The sequence below is a fragment of the Aquila chrysaetos genome, chromosome 3, assembly GCF_900496995.4.
Source record: "Aquila chrysaetos chrysaetos chromosome 3, bAquChr1.4, whole genome shotgun sequence".
Taxonomy (NCBI): Eukaryota; Metazoa; Chordata; class Aves; order Accipitriformes; family Accipitridae; genus Aquila; species Aquila chrysaetos.
Genome location: NC_044006.1, coordinates 34,870,036 through 34,892,739, shown reverse-complemented (window position 1 = coordinate 34,892,739; position 22,704 = coordinate 34,870,036). Strand labels below are relative to the sequence as shown.

The 22,704-nt window shown below is 36.5% G+C and overlaps 1 long non-coding RNA gene across 1 annotated transcript; it reads left to right on the top strand.

Moving 5' to 3' along the window:
- The first annotated feature begins 14,332 nt into the window (after positions 1-14,332).
- Positions 14,333-18,782, top strand: LOC115339489. Its single transcript, XR_003922742.2, has 3 exons — positions 14,333-14,396; positions 16,876-17,010; positions 17,684-18,782. It is a non-coding gene; the product is annotated as an uncharacterized LOC115339489 (long non-coding RNA).
- Positions 18,783-22,704: the final 3,922 nt, after the last annotated feature.

Sequence of the window (22,704 nt, the reverse complement as noted above, 5' to 3'; positions counted from 1 at the left end):
TCCTTCCATATTTTATTCAAATTTCCTTTTGTTTTATATTGGCTAAAGATGGAAGAGAGATTTTTGCTGTTCTTTTAAAGAATCAACAGCATGTTTTACCATGATTTTCACTTTTAACATTAATAGCTTTACTAAATTCCATTTGCTGTCAGTTAATTTCAGCATGTGCCCAAATTCTCTCAAAAAATATCCTTTTCCTAAGATTTTACAGCTGTTGCACAGTTTGCTGCTCTTACTACTACTTCCTCCATTACCACAGTTCCTCTCATTCAGCTTGGGCATTCAGTTAAGGATGAAGTGGAATACTTCTGTAGTTAAACCATTTTTTAGAGAAACTTTTTATAAACATTTCTATCATAAAGAAACCACTATCTGTACAACCACATAATTCATAACTTGCATTCTACAATTGACAAGCTTGGTATGTAGTTTAGCAAGCTAACACTAACTTTTTGCATAGCAGTTCTTTGAACAATATCTTCAGTTGGCTAGGTGACTTCTCCATTCTGCTAAACCATGATCTGCACTCCAAAATTGCATCTGTCATGTGGTTGTTAGACTGCTATGGCAATACCATAAACTGTGCATGACATAACCAATACAAAACACTGCAGTGTGTCTTCTCAGCAGCTGTATACCAGGTGCATCATACCTATCCTCCACCCCTTGTTCTCGTTTGCCGCTGAATATCAAAAGTTAGGGCATTTGTTTGCATATTGAGACAAAGTATCAATATGAAAGATGGCCTAATGCACACAGGTGAAGATGAGGATTGATGACAATTTTCTGCTTGGCTCAATGGAGCTTTCAACAATCAGGATAATCTTGTCTGCACTGAAGATGCAGATTTTGGAGGGCTTGTTCATTTCACCACTTCTTGAGGAACTACAGATCATCACAAACCTCATGTCTGCCTATTCAAGTTAGAGTATATGCTTTTGAGCTTCCTACTACAACCTTTTCAAAATAAAGCCACTTTACTGAACACACTGCTGCCTCTCTGGAGTCCAAGAACAAACATGACAGACATTAGTCATCTGCACACTGCTTAACACACTGATGGAAGGCACATGGATACAATGGTAAAAACTATGAAGAAGAGATCAGAATACTCCACTACAGATATAATTGACAAGAAGCGCATTAGCATTGTAGAACCTAAGAACAGAGAAACCTCTGTAAAGGTTATCTGACTGTAAAGTACTATCAGTCATTGAAATTAAAAGCACTCATAGTTCCCGTAAAGCATGTGGTCTCAATACTGAACCATTACAAATACCACAGTACAATATATACTCCTTTTGCAAAACAAATGTGAAGTACTTTGGAAACTGTTAAAATAATTAAAATCTGCAGGAAACAATTTTTTTTTTTAAATTTACATTTAAAAACAAATGAGAACTATGAGCTAGAAGATGCTAAAAATCTAAAAAATTAGTCAATAAGGATGAAATTTATTAGTGTTTTCCTACAAATTTCAAAGCCTCCTGTAAGAATAGTGAATATGGAAGCTCTGGCAGTACTAAAGATGGACAGCACAAACCAGAGAACTCCAAACAGGGCAGCAGTGAAAAGAAAACACTGTAAGGCATGCAAATGGACACTGATGTTCTAGCTGATAGCCACAGTTTGCACATATTGCAGGAACTGCTATTCCCACCTTAATTTTTTGCTTGCTAAGATAAAGGCTGTTTCTTTTTTTGATAAACTGGAATGTTAAGTCCATTGAGCATCATATGTACCTAACTGATTTGACCTTGAGATGGGCTGCAGGACTGCAAATCCTTAACAACAACACGTATTAGCACAGATGAGGAGGTTTACACAAGTTTAGGATGAATCATCTTGCACTGTGCAGCAGTGAGTGCTGGGACTTGGAGGAATTCCCATCCAAATTCCCCTTCACTAAAGAAAACAATGGAGATTGTAGCAACATAAAAGAGGAGGGGAAACATTACATCCTTAAAATATCAGAGGTGCTAGAAGCAAATCTTCTTCAGATACTATTGGTGAAGTGGCTGTTTTAATACTCACGAAGCTTACACTTCAGGAGGAGGGGAGACAAGCAACCAAGTGGGTAGATTCGGAGGAATGTTAAAAGACACCCCACTGGTTCAACCATTTCCAGTTTGCAGAATGGTTTTTGTTTGGTTGTTTTTTTTTTTTTAACACCACAGCTCTGCTGGCAGCCATTTCAACAGCTTGTCTTAGGCCGTGAGAAAGACAGCTTCTCTTTTCATGGGATCAAAAGATATAAAAAGAACAACCAAACATACTGTAAAAATACAGCTAATACAGTATATAACAACCAACATACTGTAAAACACAGCATTATTAAATTAAAAGAATAACTGATCCCCAGAAAGTTTGGGATCCTTCCTTTCCCTATGTGAAGGAAGAAATGCCTCTTGAATTTTGTAGCTAAAAGTGCACTACTAGAGAAAGATATTCTTCCAAAGAAGGGGGAAAACAAATAAAATATTTACACACAGCATATAAATCCTCAATAAGCTTTTTCCTTATTTTGTTGAATGAGAAGGAGGTTGCTAAGCATTTTTTTGTTTTGAAATGCATTTCAGGAGTTCTATCATCATTTTTATTAGCTGCAGAATAGGTTAAGAGAAGATATTTTATTTATTGCTTCTTTGCAGTGATGCTGCAAGATGAGAATTCCATTTCTTTTCACCCAACTACTTCAGTGTTGTTATTTTTAAAGAAATGTGATACTGCTACCTAAAAGCAGTGTGCAGAACTTTAATTTCACTATATCAAACATAGGTTTTCAAACTAGCAAATACATCTAGGCTACCAATATCTATGTAATTTGATATGCTGACACATTTTTATTTTCTGTCTCAGTAATGTCTCATTTCACTAACACATGGCCATAGGCTACAAACAACTCGCACTCCCTGAAATGTCATACATAATTAATACGTGGTAAATTTTAAAAGAGAAAGTTCTTCAGACCCATTGAACAGGACATTTCTTTCACTTTCTGTCCTACAGTATTGTGTAATGTTGATGCAAATCATTCTATTTTCAAAGAAGCCATATTTGGATGGTCAGTGAAAATCTCCTGTGCCAAGATGATGATATTCCCAAACTTCTGGTTGTATAAATATAAGCATAAAAGTTCAGCTAAGTATGTTGGCCTTTATTTACCTGCTGATTCACTGACTGAAAGTGCAACTTACATAGTATATAAAGGTACATATACTTTTGGCCCTATAATGTTTGTAAACTCATGGACTAAACAATTAAAAAAAATTTAGCCTATACATTTTGTAAGTATTTTTAGTATCTGTAGACAAATACAGCACTATATACTTGGAAGATACATTTTCATTATGTAGTACTATACCTAAGATTTATGCCTCCTGGAGTCTTCAAGCCAAATGCCATTCACAAAACAGTTTCTGTTCCCCTTGTTTCTGTTCCACTTACTACAAATGCTGTGTAGCTATCCATATGACACCTTTGGTCCAACAGCATGTGTATGCAGATACAGTTTGTTTCCACAAATGATGTTTACTCACATAATTATTTGCAGATTTAGCAGCACAGTCAGTTCAGAGAAGTAAAGCAGTCCTAGGTCTGAATACCTCATCACAGTCAACTTTTTTCAGAAGCAGAGACTCAACCGCAATGATGACTAAAACCTTGCAGTACCGGTGGAAGGAGAGCTGCACAGCCTTCCTCTTTGTTTCGCTTTGCCACTCTCAGTTTTAGCTTTGTTCCTTCATTTTTGCTTTCCTATTTCTATTTTAGCCATCAATCTGAATGCAGGTGAAGCTGTATTTATTGCAGTTCTTTAACATCAACTAAAATGTGAAACAAGTCTAAAAATTCTGCTTACATTAGATAAGGATGGTCATCAAACCTGCAGGTGTCTTACCAGATCGATGCTAGTGATATTATCCGGGCTATACAATTTAGACCATTTTAATAAGAAAAACTGGAATGAAACAGACTCATCTCTGAATGCAATTTTATAATTGTAACACACAATATACTTAGATTTTTTTTATGGCTGGACACAACGAATCTCTTTACAGCATTGTAAATCTCTTGCACCACCAAGAAAAAGGTGGCTAGTAATCTCACATCTTTTTGGTGCATTTTATGGGCATGTCTATGTGCTCTTGGTTGCCAGGTTCAAGCTCCCAAAGCCAAATGGCTAAAGCCAATTGTGTCCATGTTGTCATCCCACATTCATTCACAACTGATGCCTGTTGCATTCAACTCACTTTAACAGGCTTTTTGGGCTCATCTGCTTTTGCACTCAGCAATGAGAGGCCTTTCCAGGATTAAACATGAGATGATTCTTGTGCATTTCACAAGTCTTACGATCTCCCAGCACACTCTGTGAGAGTCTCCCTGGCACGTCAGTTCTTGATTGTCTCAGTCAGGACTGAACTCCCTGCACAAGCGAACTGCATGACAGGGCTGATGAAGACTAGGATGTGAATAAGAGGCATCAATGTGATTTGGCTCCCCTGCCTCGAAGCCGACATCCCTGGAGTTACAGGACCCAGCATCTCTTTGCTCTTTAATCTTGCTAGGTCTAGGCACAGTCCCGGCAAAGAGGACATTCTACATTTGTCTAGATCTAGATATAGACTCCTGAGAATTCACAATAGCCCTCAGAGGGCCTACGACAGATTTACTGAACTGCCTCTTCAAGTTTTAAGTGAACCACAAAGGTCTGAGCAACTATCACATATGGCCCGCATTTCCAGTTGAAGCTTTCTTGTCTGGGAGCCAGTTGTTTTGCACCAGCGACTGAATGTGAGCCAAAAGTGGGTACTTACGGGATCTGGAATCAAACATGTGAGCTTGCAATCTAAGTTACGGTCAGAGCAGGAAGTGCAGTACTAAGCGTAGTCTAGTTCTTACTCTCAGAGAACTTCTGTTCATTTCCGTGACTGGGTTCCATTAACCAGGTTACACCAAGAATCAAACCAAGCTTCCAGCAAGGCCACTTTTGTCACTCATTCATTCAACTGTGTATCATCATCTTTCCTTGTGAAGACATTCAAGAAATAGCTAGGCATCCTGGTTTAAACAACAGTTTCAGCATACATTTTAATGTAATATATGCTGCACATTTTCCACAATAAGAATCACCACTAAAAATGCATTATAATCCATGTAATTATTCTACAGTCCACACATGAATTGTAAAAGCCAAAACACAGCCAGTGGCTAACTGGGGGACAGAGGCAAGGGGCAGAAGAAGCAATTTAAAGTAGCAACTAAAAGAGTATTAATTTATTTTGTCTGTCATCAAACATGTACTTAAGAAGACTATGTTCATTGAATTAACATGAATTCATAATTTTAGATAATATTAGACCTACCACATCCTGGCATTTACTTTCTTATATGAATAGTTTTCGCAAATGACTGCCCTATTAAAATACTGTATCTTAATGCTTTATACTAATTCATAAATTATTTAACTGTCAATACTTTAAACATCCAATGACAATGTATCATTATGCTCAGTGTTTTGAGTCTCAGTGTTTCACTGTTGACTATCTGTGTTACTTATTGAATGGAATAAGTCAAAGTGTTTCTTTTTCACATACTATTTTTGGGAGTGATATTCAGACTCTCAAACAGGATCATCAGTTAGATGCTTGAAGCCTCCTGACAGCTGAAGTTTGGCATGTATTCTTCTCCAGGAGAAGGTTATTAACAGAATTAAATAATAAGGTTTTTAAAACCACACTGTAAAAAACTTTTTTTTTTCCTAGGGTGAAACAGGAAATAATTGCACCATTCTACTAAAGTCTGATGAGTTTCCAGATGTGAAATATCTTGGGAAATTATTCATTTTCTGTGACCAATTTTTTCACTGCAGGAATGCATCTGACAAGTTCTACTATGTTTTTAGAAGTCCATTTCCAATTACAGAACCAATTACTTGGCATTTTAATTAAAAGAGAAAGCTGGTTTTCTGCTTTGAACTAGATAAACTTGCTCTGGTTTTGACCTGGGTAAAGATGGTAATTTAGTCTAGCTTGAATGGTTAATAACATGAAAATTTTCCCCTCCCTTCCTATAATAAAATGTTTACTTTCTAATAATTTGTCTTCTGTCTGGATTGTCTAATAACAGAAGGCCACTTTGTGCCACATAATCAATATATAGTTGGAAATTCCCTCTGTGGTAAGGAATATCCCCTGGTGGATGCTTTCATTAGAGGAAAGGTAAAGCCTAATGAAGCTGTTCTGGATTCTACATTAGTTTGCACAAAATCATACCAACAGACCCTATAAAGAGCTATTTGAAGAGGCCAAAATAAGGCAGCATTATCAAGCTGACAAAGACTAAGAAGCAAAAGCCTATGAAATGTAATCCCATCTCCTCATACTTGCTCTTCTGTACAGAAAAACATAAATCATAATACAAAATGTCTTTTTTTTCCTTATTTGGGTGAAATTCCAAAGGAGCACATAGTGGAAAGCTGGTGGAGAAGTCCTTTCAAAAAAATATATGCACTGAGTTCTAATAATTTGAACCATGGATGACGCTGCTTTACTGAGGTAGGCAGGCAACTGAGGAGGGCTGCTGAGAGTACAGTCGCTTAAGGTGTACATGGGAAGGGTTTTGCTGAGGTAAGTAGAGATGACTGTAGCTATGTTTGGCACTTTTAAGAAAGTAAATATGAAGAAGAAGCCCCACATTTCAAAATTAGAGATTAGTAATTAATTATGTGCAATTATTCCTTCCAAAGTTTATATAAGACCTAAATTGAAAGAAAACTACTATTGCTGTCACAATCCGTTGATTTTGTTTATTTAGACAACCAAGTGATCATGGCTAGGAAAATAAGATTAAAAAAAATTAACAGTTTTTTTTCCTTTTTAACTTACATTGGAAGCCATCAGAAATTAACATGGGTAGTTTTCCATATAAATGGAATAGTTTTGAATATTAAGTAGATGATACAATTCCAGTTGCTGCCTCTCCTTTAATGACAGCAGTCACCTAAGCAAAAATGCTAAGCAAAAATGACACAATACATATAAACATGTAAGACAACACACACCACACTGGATAGATCACAATTATCAGCAGATGCAACTTCTGAAAAACCCCATTTAAAGTTGACTGAGAAATGCTCAGGTGATTGACTACATGTGTATTTCAGAATGTCCTTATTGCACAACTCATATCTCCATTTCCACACTTCAGAAAAGTCACATTACTAGCATATTAAAATAAATTCTTATTGAGGAAAAACAATATGCACTGGTAGAAAGATAGGAATAAAAAAAAATTTTACCCCGTTACCTTAGAAAGAAAGGGTCCAAAATAAATAACTGATCTCAGTCTCGCCTTCTGTAATCCCTTTTGTCAAGAAATATAGGAACAAACATGGTATTTCAACCAAAGAGGAATTTAACACAATTTGCACAAAACCCCCCAATTTGGGCCCACACAAATTATAAAAGGAAATAGATGAGCTACTAAATTACTTAGTTTATTATCAACATGTCTTTTTGTCCCTTTCTTAATTCAATTACATTTAATAGAGGTACAATATTTAACAGTCTCCCCATTTAATTATTCCTCAATGTCAGTCAGCATCATCCACTCAATCCACATTTTTCCCTTTTGTCTCAGACAACCAGCATTCACCTAGGGCTTCTACTATCTACAACACAACATGCATGTAGATCATTGAGGTGAAACTCAATCTCACTACATAACTTCTATAACATCTTGATGAAAAAAAGCCAGGAGAGGGTTTCCCACCCCCCCATGGAAAACATAAAGAATTCTTATATCTCAGTAGATCTATTGACTAGCTTTGCTCAAACTCATATAGGTTACAAGGAATAAGAGACATAGCTCTGCATATGCAGTTTTCATGTTTCAAAAGCATCTTATGTTTAAGACACTATTTGAGTCTATGAAGTTTGTGGTTTGTGGGAATTGTGGTTATTTAGCTAACTGAACTCAAAGATATGTGAGAAAAATGTGCAAAATATCAATAAGAGAGCATTTATACGTATTTCCTCTGCTACAGTCAGTAAATATTTTTCTTAAAATGTGATAAAGAAAATTCAAGTGTCCTCTGAAGAGTTACTGCCTTATTCAGAGACTGAACTCAATCTTTAATGTGTGAAACAGAAGGATTATAATTTTGCTTTAAAAGCAAGTATCAACAGAATTTAATTATGGAATTACTTCTGATGCTTCACTGATATTATGTGTGCCATATAAAGCAAAATAAAAGACTGTCTCAGAAGTGAAGAACATTATTAATCTTTCTAGAGCTTGAACCTAGCACAAAAATACTCTTACCATCTCTTCTGCAGTTGTTGCTGGTTTATTAATCTTTATGCAGAAGATACTATCTATCATAATATCTGTGCTATCAAAAACTCATAAAACATCGGTTTCATGAGTGATGGTTCAGGAAAAACCCTGATACAAGGAAAATCATTGATACAAAGAAAACAACCCAACATTCATAATAATTCAGCTTCACTACTCAGTAAATCAAACTGTAAACTATAATAAATAAACCTGAATTATTGCAGGAAATATATCAAACCATTTGGTATTACCCTGCTATATTTGTTCATCATTGATGCAGAATTTGGGAAATGCTGCAGCAAGTGACATAAAAGAGCCAATGGCTATCAATCAGGCACACAGGTAGCCTGCTGTGAAAATTTAGTGCCAAAAGATTACTCTCCTGTGTGTAGGACACCTGTGGGTGAATCCTCTATCACACCAAAAGCTGCTAGCTGGCAATCAAGTTCAAACACCTGATCACTAGATACATGTGTATTTTGCTGGTCCATCTGCGGCACAGAACATGTGCCAGAAGTTTCACTAAAAGTGAGTAAGAAAGGAGCAGTGTAAAGTGTATCATATGTTTAGGAAACCCTTTGTTCATGAATCTGCACTAAGTATTTTATGACTTTTCTTATTCACAACCAAAATGCACCACAGGCAGTGAAAACATCAGATTTTCAGTTATGGCCTGAGGGATTTACAAGCTATTATTATCGTATTTTGGGGACTACTGTTGTACTGTCATCTCTTCTCAAAGCTCTTGAAATTTCATGTTAAGAGAAACTTCTGAAAAAACAAAGTTAAAGTAAATAATTCCCTGACTGATTCATAAATCTGTCAGAACATGTTAAAAAATCAGATCACTGGTACTAAATGCAAACTTCCTGGTACACATGGGTGAAAGGAGATCTAATGCATGATGGGATAAAGAACTGCCAGTCTTGTTAAAAACGGAGATTAATCTAAACCTCACTGAAGCTAATGGGACTTTCCATTAACTTCTACAGTCTTTGGATCAGGTCCTGTAGTTTATTTTTCTCTGTCCTTTTATCTTCTCCCCCTTTCAGATTTGTTTTTCTCCTTTATGTGTTACAAGAGCAGTACTGAGAGCTGAAATGGACAATGCTTAGCTGGCAGTCATTCTCTGGTAATTAGACTGAGTCTCAAACACCTGACCTGCACATCTATGGATATCAAGCACATCTGAGTGCCCAATTACCCAGGAGTATTAAGAAATAGGTTTGGAGGATGGGCAAGTGATTTGATTCTTAAACTCTTCTCTAGTTGACGCTGTATATGCTGCTTCTTTAGCACAGCCTAGAAGACCCAAAGAGAGACTGGAGGTCAAATCCTGTCTGAACCATCATATACAGTGAACAATTTCTTCATACTGTTCAGGATCTTTGACCTTTAGAAAGTCTACAGCATTCATAATTATATCTAAAGCAGCTTTGATGGTGTCTTCCTCTATAATGGATTCACAGACATGAATAATACTCCTTAATTTTCAAGTATTTCTTTTTCAAATTAATATTTCAAAGAGAAAAACCCTTATCTTGTTAAGAAGAAGAGTTTTTAGGGTTGTAGCTCTTGCATAGGATGATACAGTTTGGTGGCCTCTCTTGTTAAAAATGTTCTAGTACCCATCTAATGCCCACTTATTTATGGATTTTAGACTAAAAGCCCTTTTTTGCCAGTTTTCTTCACAAGCACTTATCTCAACATCCTCATTAGATGGTTTTTCTCTTTTCTTTTTTTCAAGGCCTATCCATGCCCTTGGTACTTTCTTTTGTTCCGTTCTGCAAAAGGAATGGCTTTAAAGGATCTCTCTCCACCAGTTTCAACTTTTTTCCTTTGTAATTAGCCTTATTTGAGGAGCAGAAAAGTAGAAGACCAGAGAGAAATAATAATAATAAAAAACCCTGGTGAACAAAGGAGATGATATTCTTTACTTCAATCATATGCTGTATAGCCTGAGTCAAAGAACTTGCACATCTTTCTTTCTTTTTTTTTTTTTTTAAATCTGACTCATATGGTACATGTAAGCCAGCTGAGAGAAAATTTTGAAGCTAAAGAAGAATGTTTTATTCAGATGGTTGTTGTTATTACCAGGAGCTTATTTAAAAGTTATAATTAAAGAAAACTTTTGCAGACAGTAATTTGGAAAGGAAAGATACATTTGCCATCATCTGCTGAGAAGGAATATATTGATAGTATTAATACACAAATGTGTGAATAAGAAGGACTATATTTATTATGTTAATGGGCAAGTGTATGAATATGCATATTTGAAAAATAAGCAGTGAAATAATCTGAACTATAATGGAACTTGAATATGAATTACTGTAGAATAAAGTCTAGAACTACTTGTATCATAGCTAAATCTGGTGTCAATCTTTATTCAAAAAATAGGGGAGAAGAATTTCTTTGGTATTCTCTTTCAAACTGAAAGAAATACCTGATACATATTGGCAGTCCTGATAAATCTTAAAACTCTAGAAGGTATTTCAGCATACACATCACCTGTGGAAATACAGACACCTGAATTTATAGTGGTTCTGAAACTCACTTGTGAATGGTTCAGAAGAGCTATGAAAAAGAAAAAAAAAAAAAAAGGGTGCCTTTCTTATAAAGAAAGTGAATGGATTTGTATTCTAACTTTCTTCTTTAAAAACCAAAGAACATTTGTACCCTGAATATCAGGTCTTGACTTCCTAGGTTTTGTTTGCTCTTTTTGTCTTTTCCCTTTTTGGTAGACAGTTCTTACAAGACTAGATATCTAAATGAAGGAACGTTTACCACCTGGAACAAAAGGATATTTGAAACTTCAAAAGATAGAACTCTTCTCCAAAAAAATTTCCAAGCATTTCAGTTAAGAAGATGTTTAGAACATCTTTTACTATTAGAAGTCTACAGCTGTGAAATTCTTACTCTTTTTTTCTAATATTTGTGAATTATGTATTTTTATTATTAATATCACTCTGAATACATACATGAAATTTATTTTGCCACCAAAAAGTAGATTAGCTAACTTTTATATACTTGAAGATCACTAAATTTGTGTCTTGTGTTGACTGTCTTGATTTTATGTTCAGTCTAAAATATGTTCAGCTAAAGCTAGTAGTAATTTCCACAGATGTTATAAGATTATCTCATATTTACTATAAAAGAAGCAACATACATGTAAAGCCTTGATTATTTAATTTTTGTTTATATGTCTAACTTTTAATAATTTTAGAGTTATCCAACTTAAACTAATTTTGATGGGTACACAGGTCAGTTAAATATTTATACAATTGGGATACTTCCGTGAATTTTACTCACACTACAAGATCTTTTTGAATCTGCCAAACTGAACAGAAAGAGACATTCCAGCAAGATGACAGGCCATTTGTTCTGCTGCTTACATGAGAACAACCACCTTTTTTTGCCACTGATTTTTTTTTTAGTTCTAGTTGAAATTCTAGTGAAAACAAAACAGTATGTATTATTTGAGAATGATCGCTATACGCTTTTGAATCTTAAAAAATTTATTTAAGTTTAGTTTGAATTTTGGACAAAGAGTTCAGGTATTTGTTCTCTAAATAGGATCACTATTCCTCATTTTGCATATCATGAACCCAGTCAATCTACTGACATTCTATGTATAGGTTCACACTTGCAAAATGGGTGACAATTCATCAGTTTGCATACTGCTACAAACTGCAAGTCCGAAGTGGTTAAATCTCTCATCATTTTGTCTCTGTACCTTGTCAGAGTTCTGTGGTCTCTGCTCATTTACAAAATTGTCTCAGCTAATGCAAATGCATTATGTAATCCATGCTCATGATGGACTATCAGATTTAGAGTTTGTGGCCTGCATTGTTTAAAGAATTACGTCTGTTTCTGTTATAATTTACTATGCTGCATGCTTAAGACACCTAGATGCACTATATTTTATCAAGTAAAGCACTTTCTTTTTTGTAAAGGGAAGTGTACTTCTTTTTATTTTTATTTCATATTTTTTTATTTCATATTTCCTTTTATATTTCCAGTTACAAGTTGACATTTTCAATCAATCTCTAGCTGAACCCAGCTATAGCCTAGGTATGCGCAGGAAAGGCAGACAAGGATCACAGACTTTCCAAAACCTGTAAATGTGCAAATACCTGTGGTGCTTCACCTGCATGAAGCTTGGCACAGAAAACATTTGTGGGAAAATTAGAAACTGATTCTTGCTCAGGCTAAGGGCAAGTGAAGAGATTTATGGAAGGGATTTGTATCTCCTTCTTTACTTAATAATCTCAGCCTAATGAGCTGAGAAGAACATAGCATGAATGAAGTTATTTTAACTACATCATGATAGAATAAGCATAATTGGATGCAACTAATTGTTTCAAAATCTATTCAGTTACATTGCACAATTAAATTTCATTTAGCAGTATGTTGCATAGATTAAATATGTTGAATACAAATTATTTTTAATTTTTTCCTTTTCATTGGTAGGTAACTTACCCACGTATTAGTGGTAACTTACTTTGTCTGGCAGTAGGCATTTTAAGGACAAGTGATCAGTTTCCCACAGGAAATGACCCCTTCCTACTTTTTAAAGTAACCAGACAGAAGCCTGAGAGGCAGTTTTCTCTATCTTAACTTGTACATATGCATGTATAATTTAAAATGCTAATGAGAGACATTAGGAAAGACTTCTTTACTAGCAGGGCAGTGTAGCTCTGGAATAGGCTACTGAGAGAAGCTACACATCTCCATCCTTGGATGTTATCAAGACTCAACTTGACAACACCACAGCTGACCTGCTCTAGCATTGAAAATCATCCCACCTTGAGCAGGAGGCTGGACTAGGTGACCTCCATAGGTTCCTTCCAAACAACATTTCTACCATTCTGTGATTAAACTGAATGAATCCATACTTTAATTAGGCACAGTCAACTTCTGACTTCATTACTCATTCACAAAAGAGAGATCAATATTAAGTTGTTACTTAAAACCCATATTTTTCATAAAATCTTTCTTCAAATACCTGAAGCAAAAGCATCTCCGATGGTTCTGAATGCCATTTAAGCAGAATGACTACATTTTTGTTGCCTGGCCAAATGTTCTTAAACAGCACTCTATCCCCTTGATTATGGGTTTTCATATTAAGCCGAGAAAGAAACCTGCTCTGTGCTGACAGATCTGAGGACTGTAGAATTGCTCTGATCCTGCTGTGCAGAACTTGTTCCTTTGTGAAAATGTATTTATATAAGGAACGCAAATGTAGTGGGTCTACTATTCAGTTAGCTGAGCTGAAGTGGGATCCCCAAAACAGAAGAATTGGAAGAAAACAGATGAGGCAGAATCAGAACTACAATAACTGGTAACATACAGATCTCAAAAGTGTCTTCTTATGTTACTCATGACTCATGTCAGACTCCTGCTGTGGAAGGCAGCTGGGCCCTATAATCCTGTTCAAGAACTGATGAAATGTCCTCTTTAAAATCAACCCAGTTTGCTCTCTCCATTAATATTTTAAAGAGGTTGTTCCAGAGCTCACTCCTCTTAAAGTTAAAAACCTTTTAATTTCCAATGATATGCATGCCCAAATTCAATCCCATTTCTTGTGCCAACTCAGATGGCTCTTTTGCCACACTCTTCCTCACAGAGATCTTCTACTGAGGAGATTGAAGTAGACGGACGCCTGTAAAGTTGAAAGCAGACAACCCTTTATTGCTAAAACACACACATATTTATAGTCACATATTCTGCAAAGTCACTGTACACGTGCACAAGCATAAAATATGATTGGTTATATCAACTCTGTACACGCGCATAAACATAAGATATAATTGGTTATATCAACTTAAACATGCGAAGCTTGTCTCAGTCTAATTGGTCGAGATAAACTGCCGAATTGAGGTTTTTTGTGCCAAGTTCCCTTTATCACGGAATGCACACCTGTGTTCTAATTGCCTTTATTATCATCTTTCTTTTTTTGTCTTCTTGTTTATTCTGTTCAAGGTCTTCTAAAGGTGTCTGCAATGCTCTTGCGACCGACGTTAGCTAAATATGTGTCCACATTCTACCTGCTACCAAAGGTTGGTCACTGGTAAGAAAACTTGCTTCTCGATGTAAAATGAAAGCAAGTTTACTTTTGTTTGCAAATAAACAAGGAGTGCTTTCCCACAAGTTCTGTCTGTCCAACCAAATACCAAAAAGACAAACTATATTCATGGCACCTCTTCAAATGAGTAGCACCACAATAAGGCTTTGCCCAGCACCTCTTTCTTTGGACTTAGTATGTAAAACAAGATTGCTGGGAACCACAGAGCAGCAGGGAAGAAAGCAAGCTACTGAGTTTCAGGTGGATCTGCATCTACAGTACTCAGCCTCAGCCATGCATACTAGCTCCCATGTCATCAACACTAATGTTACAATGGCACTCAATGCTCACAGTATCGCCAGTAGCCTGAAACCATACACATTAAACCTTACACAGTAAAGCCTGAGATGAAGGCATCCACTGCCAATCTGTTCTCCCCATACTTTACAAATCTTGCAGACACCTAAAAGGGTTATCTCGAGTCCTCCTCACAGTAAATAAAATATTCTTTAAAAGGCTTTTGGGGATCCTCAGGGCATTCCAGTATTGCCAGGAAGATGCTTTACCCTACCTAGTAGAGAAAAACATAACAATGTGCTTTAAAAATTAAAAATTTAGAAGAATCTGAATAATTGCTTCCTGTCAATTTTCTAGGTTGGCATCATGTAATTCAGGAGTGCACCATCTCAACAAATTCATTTGGAAATGTCTGTCTAGCCTGTGGAAAAGCTGTGTACAACTGTGTACAGAGCACAATACATAATGAAGTTTACACTTGCTTTGGGTTTGTCCTGAGGAACATACAGCAATTCTGACATGGTATCTGTCAGTGTTACTAGTTACAACATGCAGCCTTGTAGCAGAGGAGTCTATTTCCTGTTCAAAGGTGAAACCAAAAACTTTAATAAAAATTTACAAGTCAATTGCCTCAAAGTATTAGCATTTGGTTCTCCTTAAAAAATAAATAAGTAACTGCATTATCAGAATAAATGAACAACAAAGTTATTATGTAGATATTCAAACTACAGGTCAGAACAAAAAATCCGTAATGAAATCAGTGGTTTTCAATCTGATTTTTTAGGTGTGCATACGCTATAGTGTCAGACCACTCCCTTTTGACCTGATGATAAGAGTCAGTCAAAACTAAATTGATCAGGGTCTTGTACTCTGATTTGCTCAAATAATTGCATTTTGTTTTCTGACCTGCACAAAATGGAGCTGTGTGCATAAGCAGGGATGAATATCCCACAGGCAGAAAGACTCCAGTTTATTTCAGTACCTTTCTGGTTCTGGAAATAGAACATGCAGGAAAAAGTAAAATGGTAAGACATATTTGTTTTGAATATACATTCCCTACATGCATCAACTAAAATGCCATCAATCTTGAACAGATTTGCACACAGTAAAATCTCTGAAAATTGCGAAGTGCTGTTTGAAAACATTAAGGCAACAGAATTTCTCAGCAAAGCAGCAGTTAAGCAAACAAATACACAGTGAAAACAACATATTTTTCCCTAGGTTTTTTCCACAAAACAGATGGATTTTATTTGTTTTGCTGCTTTTTAAAAAAAGTTAGCCTCAAAGCAGACTCAGCCAGGAAGAATTTCAAACTGTATGGCTTCCTATATCTGAAAGCTAAAGGCGTATCAGGCCATCCTAACGCTAAGCATATTTACACTGTGACAAGAACTGTAATATAAATAACTTTTGTATTAACCTGGATAATTGTTAAAGACTAAAGAAAGAATATTGTGCCTAAATACAATGTAGAAAAGTGAAAAATTACATATTTGAGATAGGAGTACAATTAGATATTCTCAAGTCAAGCATTCTTGCAGAACCACTGCTGCTTCTAGCAGTGTTGTCAAGGTCTCTTGATTTAGATGGGTAATGAATCTATTACAGATTATACACACATTCCACTAGTTTCATGTATTTATATACATATTTTGAAGGAATCATTCTGACTACTGTGGCCGATTTCCTGAGCCAAGAAGACTACAGTTTCTGTTTGAGCTACAGGATATTCAGCAAGAAAATAAACATTTTGATTGGAAAAGTGACTAATACTGAATCCATTACTTGTCTTGTTAAAAACTAGACGATGCTGCTCATTTTCATTTGTCTTGCTTTCGTTTCTAGGCTCTGAATCTTGTAATGTATTTCTCTACTGGGTTCATACAGCATGAATCATCATATACTTTCTCCCAATAGTTTACTGCATGCTGGTGAGGACCAATCCTCATCTTAGTCTTCTTTTTCTGATAAGCTAAATATATCAAGGTATTTATAACTATCGCTATAAACCAGGCACTGTTAATGTCAACTATGCATATTACTTTTAAAATTCCTTTCCAATTATCAACATTAAAAAATACTGACAACTAAAATGGACACAAACTATTTTGATTCTCCATCACACTTCCTGTTTGCCCCCTTCCTATCTTCAACCTGGCTTCCTGGTTTTTTTTCAGCAACGCCATGAGCAATGCCACGAACAACAATGCTGCTACGCCTGTAATAGCTCAGTACTCCTCTGTGTATGTACATTATCCAGCTACTAGAATGGCCAACAGTGTTGCACTGAATATTTATATTCAAGAATTGTGGTAGGCATCCAGCTAATATATTTTAAAATCATAAAATATATAGAGGATTTAACCAAATGTACTTAAAAATACTTGGCAGATCTTGGCCTTAGCTATTAATCCTATTTATCTTCAGTGAAACCAAGGAAATACAACTGAAGAAAATCCTTCCATCCTAGAACCCTAAAAATATGTTAATATATTAAATCTATTGATTTTGAACTTTTATTTTATTCAGTTTCTGCCTGGCAATACTTTTACGAGACAATGAGCAGGAGGAGATTTCCCAGAAGTCAGCTCAAGTCTGACTAGAGGTCAAAATTTACCCACAGATATTCATGCACAATCCAGCTGTACGATGTATGCCTCATTCAGAAAGAAAACTTTTTAGAAGATATTCTACCTCTTAATATACTTTGACCTAAAAATTCAGAGACACCTCTTGTGAATCAGTACGAGTGTTACGAAGTTTAAAAATGGGTTATAAAAATTCTTAAAATTGTAAGGGTAAAAAGTTTTGAATAAGCCATGTTTTTAAAGCAATATTCAACTTTTAACTTCGGTATCTTGGATACCACTATTTATATGACACAGATCAGCTGCAGGCAAAGAATAGTTCAAATGAAAAGAAAGAAAACAAAGAGGAAGAGAGAACTACTCTTCAGTGACCAAACCACTTTCTCTTCATTTGCAGGAAGAAGGTAGTGAAAGTTCGAGAGCGCTGCCTTTAGGGGACCAGAGATGCAAAACGTTGTTTTCATCTTTTCCCGTTGCTCTCCCAGGGCATACTGCTTCTGGCTTCAAGGCAACATCAGCAGCATTCAATTGCAGGCCTAGCAAGAACACCCACTAGCTATACTCAAGGCAGTATTATTGAGCCCTTTCTCTAAGTCTATGTACTACCTCAGTTTAAACTTCTAGTTCTGATTATTGATCAGACAAAAAATTTCCACTCGAGCAGTCCTGCCAGAAAGCCAGGAGATTTCCTGCACAGAAGCACAGTCCTTCCGTATGGGTAGCCCATATACTGAGGCTCCCTGTTCAGTTTTGTATCCTGACAACTATGCCCCTGGGGTGCCTTGAGATATGCCTGAAGTACTTCTCTACCATCCACCTACTCTTTATTGGCTCTTCACCCTGACACTAGACAACAGCCTCACACTGATCCTCTTCACCTTGCCACAGAGCATTCCCCAGCTGCAAGGTGCCATGAACATGTCTTGGGATAATGGTCCATCTTTACACATTTGCAGAAAATGCTTCAGAGAATCACGAACCCTAAATTTATGATTTTCCCCCATCTACCTGAACTCCAACTTAAGCCAAGTTTAACGACAAAAAGCTGCCAAAGAATTATTAAGCAAGCAATAAATTTAGACTTTTAGTTGAAGAATGGAAACCCTGAACTCCCACTTATATCCTAAGCCTGGTTGCTCAGCCAGTAATCTTTAGATCTGTAACCTCTATCTTTTTTATACTTTGCTGTTAGTTTTGGAACACAAAAGCAAATACCCTAAGTGCACCAGCACAGTACGGATAATTTTATCAGTGGGAACTATGGTCATACTTATATAGTGAAGACCATCTCTTAACAAGGGATGCCTTTTAAACTGGAGACTACATCCACAACCAGCAATGCCAGAAACTGATGAACTGAAATCAAGTAACAAGTAACTATACAAAATTTGCTTTTATGGAATACAATATGAAACACAGGCTAAAGTATCCTCTTTGAATAACCTGAGACCTGTTACTTTAATTTATTAGACATTTGGAATTGCACACAGGGAAAAAAAAAAAAAAAAGGTGATACTTCTTCCTGAGCTAACATAAACTAAAGTTGTTAACGTCTAATTTTGAACTCTACCTTTGTGCTTTAGCAGATCTGAAGACAGAGCTTGACAAACCGGAGTATTTATCCAGACAAAAATAGCCACTCAGCTGTGCTTTAGTGCCATTTTCTGTCACACCAGCATGACAGCACTAAGTGTTTAGTTCAAATAAGTGGTTCCACGTCCTCTGATAATACAACATGGTTCCAGCATTCTGTTCGCTACAATTTCAGCTCCATCAGGGGTGGCACAAGACAGCTCAGTATTCCCAGAGATTTTCAAACTGTGGTGCATGTGTTCTATTATGCACTCAACCCGTCTGGTCCATTTGGACTGGATTCACCAGGGAATACAATTAGCTGGCCATTTTATTTACACAACCCAGCCTGCCAATTTGTCTGGAGCTTCAGTTATTTTTATTTTTCTCTTTCTTGCAGTTTCGAATTATTTCTGATGTGGTAGCTGTCTGTAGCACAGATTTTTCTTCCACTGAGCATTAGTGTGTAAGGCAACCAACTGTTGGGGATTCATCTTGGGACAGTTAGGATTTTCAAATTAGCAGTAGTAGTTATTTCCTCAACAAACTGAAGTACATTGTTCTTTTAAATGAACCACTAGATAAGACTTCTTCCTAATGTGCTGTCAAACAAATCATGGAGAATATGAAGGAACAGCAACAGAAGAGCAAACACACAGCAACAAATTCTGCTCCCTGCTGCATGACTAATCAGTGGTCCCAAAACAGGACACGATTGTTGCACTGAAGACCAGAATTTGACACAGGCTATTCAGTATTTTAGGAAAACAGGCAAATCTTCAAAAAATGAGATGAGAAATGATCTTATCCAAAGGGCACAGAGCTTATGTGATTTCAGCAAGCCTCACAGAACCACTATTGTCACTGTATTTTGAGTATACTTCCCAAAGTTCAGATAACACACATAACACAAATATTTCATGTCAAAAATAAGACCAGACATAACCAGATAAATACAAAATGTTACTCCCACTCAAACACAAACATTTGAAATGGTAAACCTATGAAAATATTGAGTGCTTATTCAAACTAGGAGGTTCATACATTACTGATTTGATGATGCCAACTATTATTTTATGCCAATGTCTTCTCTATTCTTTTCTTCCTCTTTCTCTGCCTCTGTCCTCCTGTACCAAAGAAAAATCTCTCAGCTTCCTACATTTTTCTCTCAAGGCAACACAAACTCAAAATGTTCCATACAATAAAAAGGAAACTTAGTAAGAAGAAAAAAATGTGCCACCTTTCATCAGACACTGTTTTTTCCTGTTTTTTCCTGTACTGCTACTCAACACAAATAGCCTGTCTTACTTACAATTTTCCTAATTACCCTAATTATCTTTTTTCCAAAAATATGCTACTTCTGGACAAGCCCATAAAATATGTCCTAAGCTACCCTCTTGCCAAAAGCTTTTTCCACAAGCTTTGCTAATCAGCTTCATGTAACTTACTCATTTTTGTAACAATTTATAATTAAACTTTGATAGGAAGCTCAGATACTTTGGCCATTTAACTATAATTCAAATTACCAAAAATTAAAGTTACAGTATACATTGCAAACACAAAACGACTGATGAGATCACATAACATCTCTCATAACTCTGAAGGTTTACATCACTTTAAGTCTTTCAATGAGTAATAATGAGTCAAATCGAAACTATCACCAAAATAGGGTTAAACTAGAAAAAATTATCAGTGCATTTATGCTGACAGACAGCCATGGTCTAAACTCACTAGAGTGCATGAAATGTTCACTCTCCTTACCAATACAACATGTTCTTATTTATATTAAGAGGCTTGAGAGCAAAACCCAGAACCTTTATCTGAGTACTTACCTCAAGTGTCTCTTATTCCTCAGGCCAGTCCACTGCCTCCTGGAATGTTTTCCCAAAGCACCGCAGGTTACTATCCCTCTTCTCAGGGAAGTAGAAAGTCCTAAAATCACTTCTCTCCATTCTGTAACTTCATATTGCATATTTGTTTGATGGACTGACATGGCAGTTAGAACAAATACTCCTGTTGTTCTTGACGCATGTTGTGTTTAGAGCATCTGTGAAGCTACAGGAGGAGAGGGGGACACACTGTCAGGACAAATGGAGTGGTTGCTTGGTCATTCTGGCAGGGTACACTGAGGTGCTGAACTGTGAAGGGAAGGTCTTAGAAGCACTGACAATATGCCATAGCCAAGCAACACATCACTTAATATTAGTTTTTGCAGCTTCATCAATACATTGGCCTTGGCATGTTCTAGAGTTTCGAGTAATTGCTGGTAAATTTTACAAATCTAGTGGGGGATACTAGATTTTGGGTTCCAGAGGGTTTTTTTGCAAAACAAACTAAACATATCATTGCTTTCACAAAGTAAGACACTTCAGCAATAAACAGGAACTTCCAGGAGACATTTAATGGCCTACGAAAACAACGGCATGCTAATGCTTGGATCAGGACAGCAATTGTCTTTGTTCTCCCCTCCAGCTGAGTAGAAGGCCTAATACACTGCCTTGATGGAGTGGGATGAGTGGAAAAATCCCTGCCCCCACACCAAAAAACAGAGCTGTCTGGCCACTGTAATTACTGCTGGGTTATAGGTTCCACATGACTTCTTTGAAGGGATTGGTAGTAACCCTTTTAGTTACCTCAAGAGCTGTGTGATATCCTGGTGAACTTAAAAGTCAGTTATTGCTCTTCTTCATTCCCTGATGAACATGCCTCCTCTATTACTCTCTTTCTTGTCCTCTAGACTCACAATTTTAAGAAGCTTACAGAATGGCCCCTTCATAGGGCCATTTTTATTTCCTGCTGAAGAAGGACCATCCCTTGGTAAATATAGACCAGATGCATCAGAAAGATGACATACAAAAAAATGGGCAGCTATTGTTAAAAGATAATATAGCATAAAAGCAAACTATGTTAAAAACTGCCTGGAATGTTACAATTCAGATGTCAGAAAACTCTGAAATAATCATATCTGCCCTTAAGCCACTTGCCTCAGGACAGCCGCACAAATCGAGTACAGATCAAGTGAGTATTTAGTGACAATTTTCAAAGCCTGTGACTGTGAAGAGTAGACCACTGAGTACTGTAGGTCACAGGCATGAGGCAAATAAAGTCTGACCCTACTTAGGAGGCAATGAAAGAATCTGAAGAAGACAGCTGCTAAAGGTAGGCAGAGTTTACCTTGCTGTTGGACTTTTTAAAGCAATGATGTTGTCAGAGCTCCTTCCCAAGCAGACCAGAAAGGTGCCTTAACAGGACAAAAGAATCAATTCAACCACATAAAGATGGCTTACAGAGAACCTGATTGATTGGTAACTTTGTCCCATTTCTACTGGAAAAACTGAACTTTGGCCAAGGTAAGTTGATATGGCACAAGTGGAGAAAGTTTGCTCCTATAGCCAATTCAAAGCCAAGCTCACTCAGTCAGTAAGAATGAGTCCATTTCTCTCTCCATACCTGAATGTAATTGTTGAAGTAGTTTCTCTTCTGTCTGGACTTCAGACTGGAAATTCAACACACTGCACCTCATATGCAGACTTCAGACAAAAACCTTGTCAGCTGCATGACCAGTTCCTAGATTGCTTACACGGATTGCTTTTTAAATTTATACATACAAGTATTAGGTTTACTTTTTCCTTTTTCAATACACTGATTTATGCTTTGAAGAAATAGTATGTGCCTGTCCCACCAAATACATGCGCACATCTGGAAATGTCTGGGGTTGCTTAAGGTATTCTTAGTTTTGCTTATGTTTTCCAGGACAGAAGGTTAATTTAAGAACTTATTTGAAAGGCAATTATCTGGTCACGGTTTCTGCTGCAGTCTCCAGAGAGTGGAAGTCAAGAGGGGAAA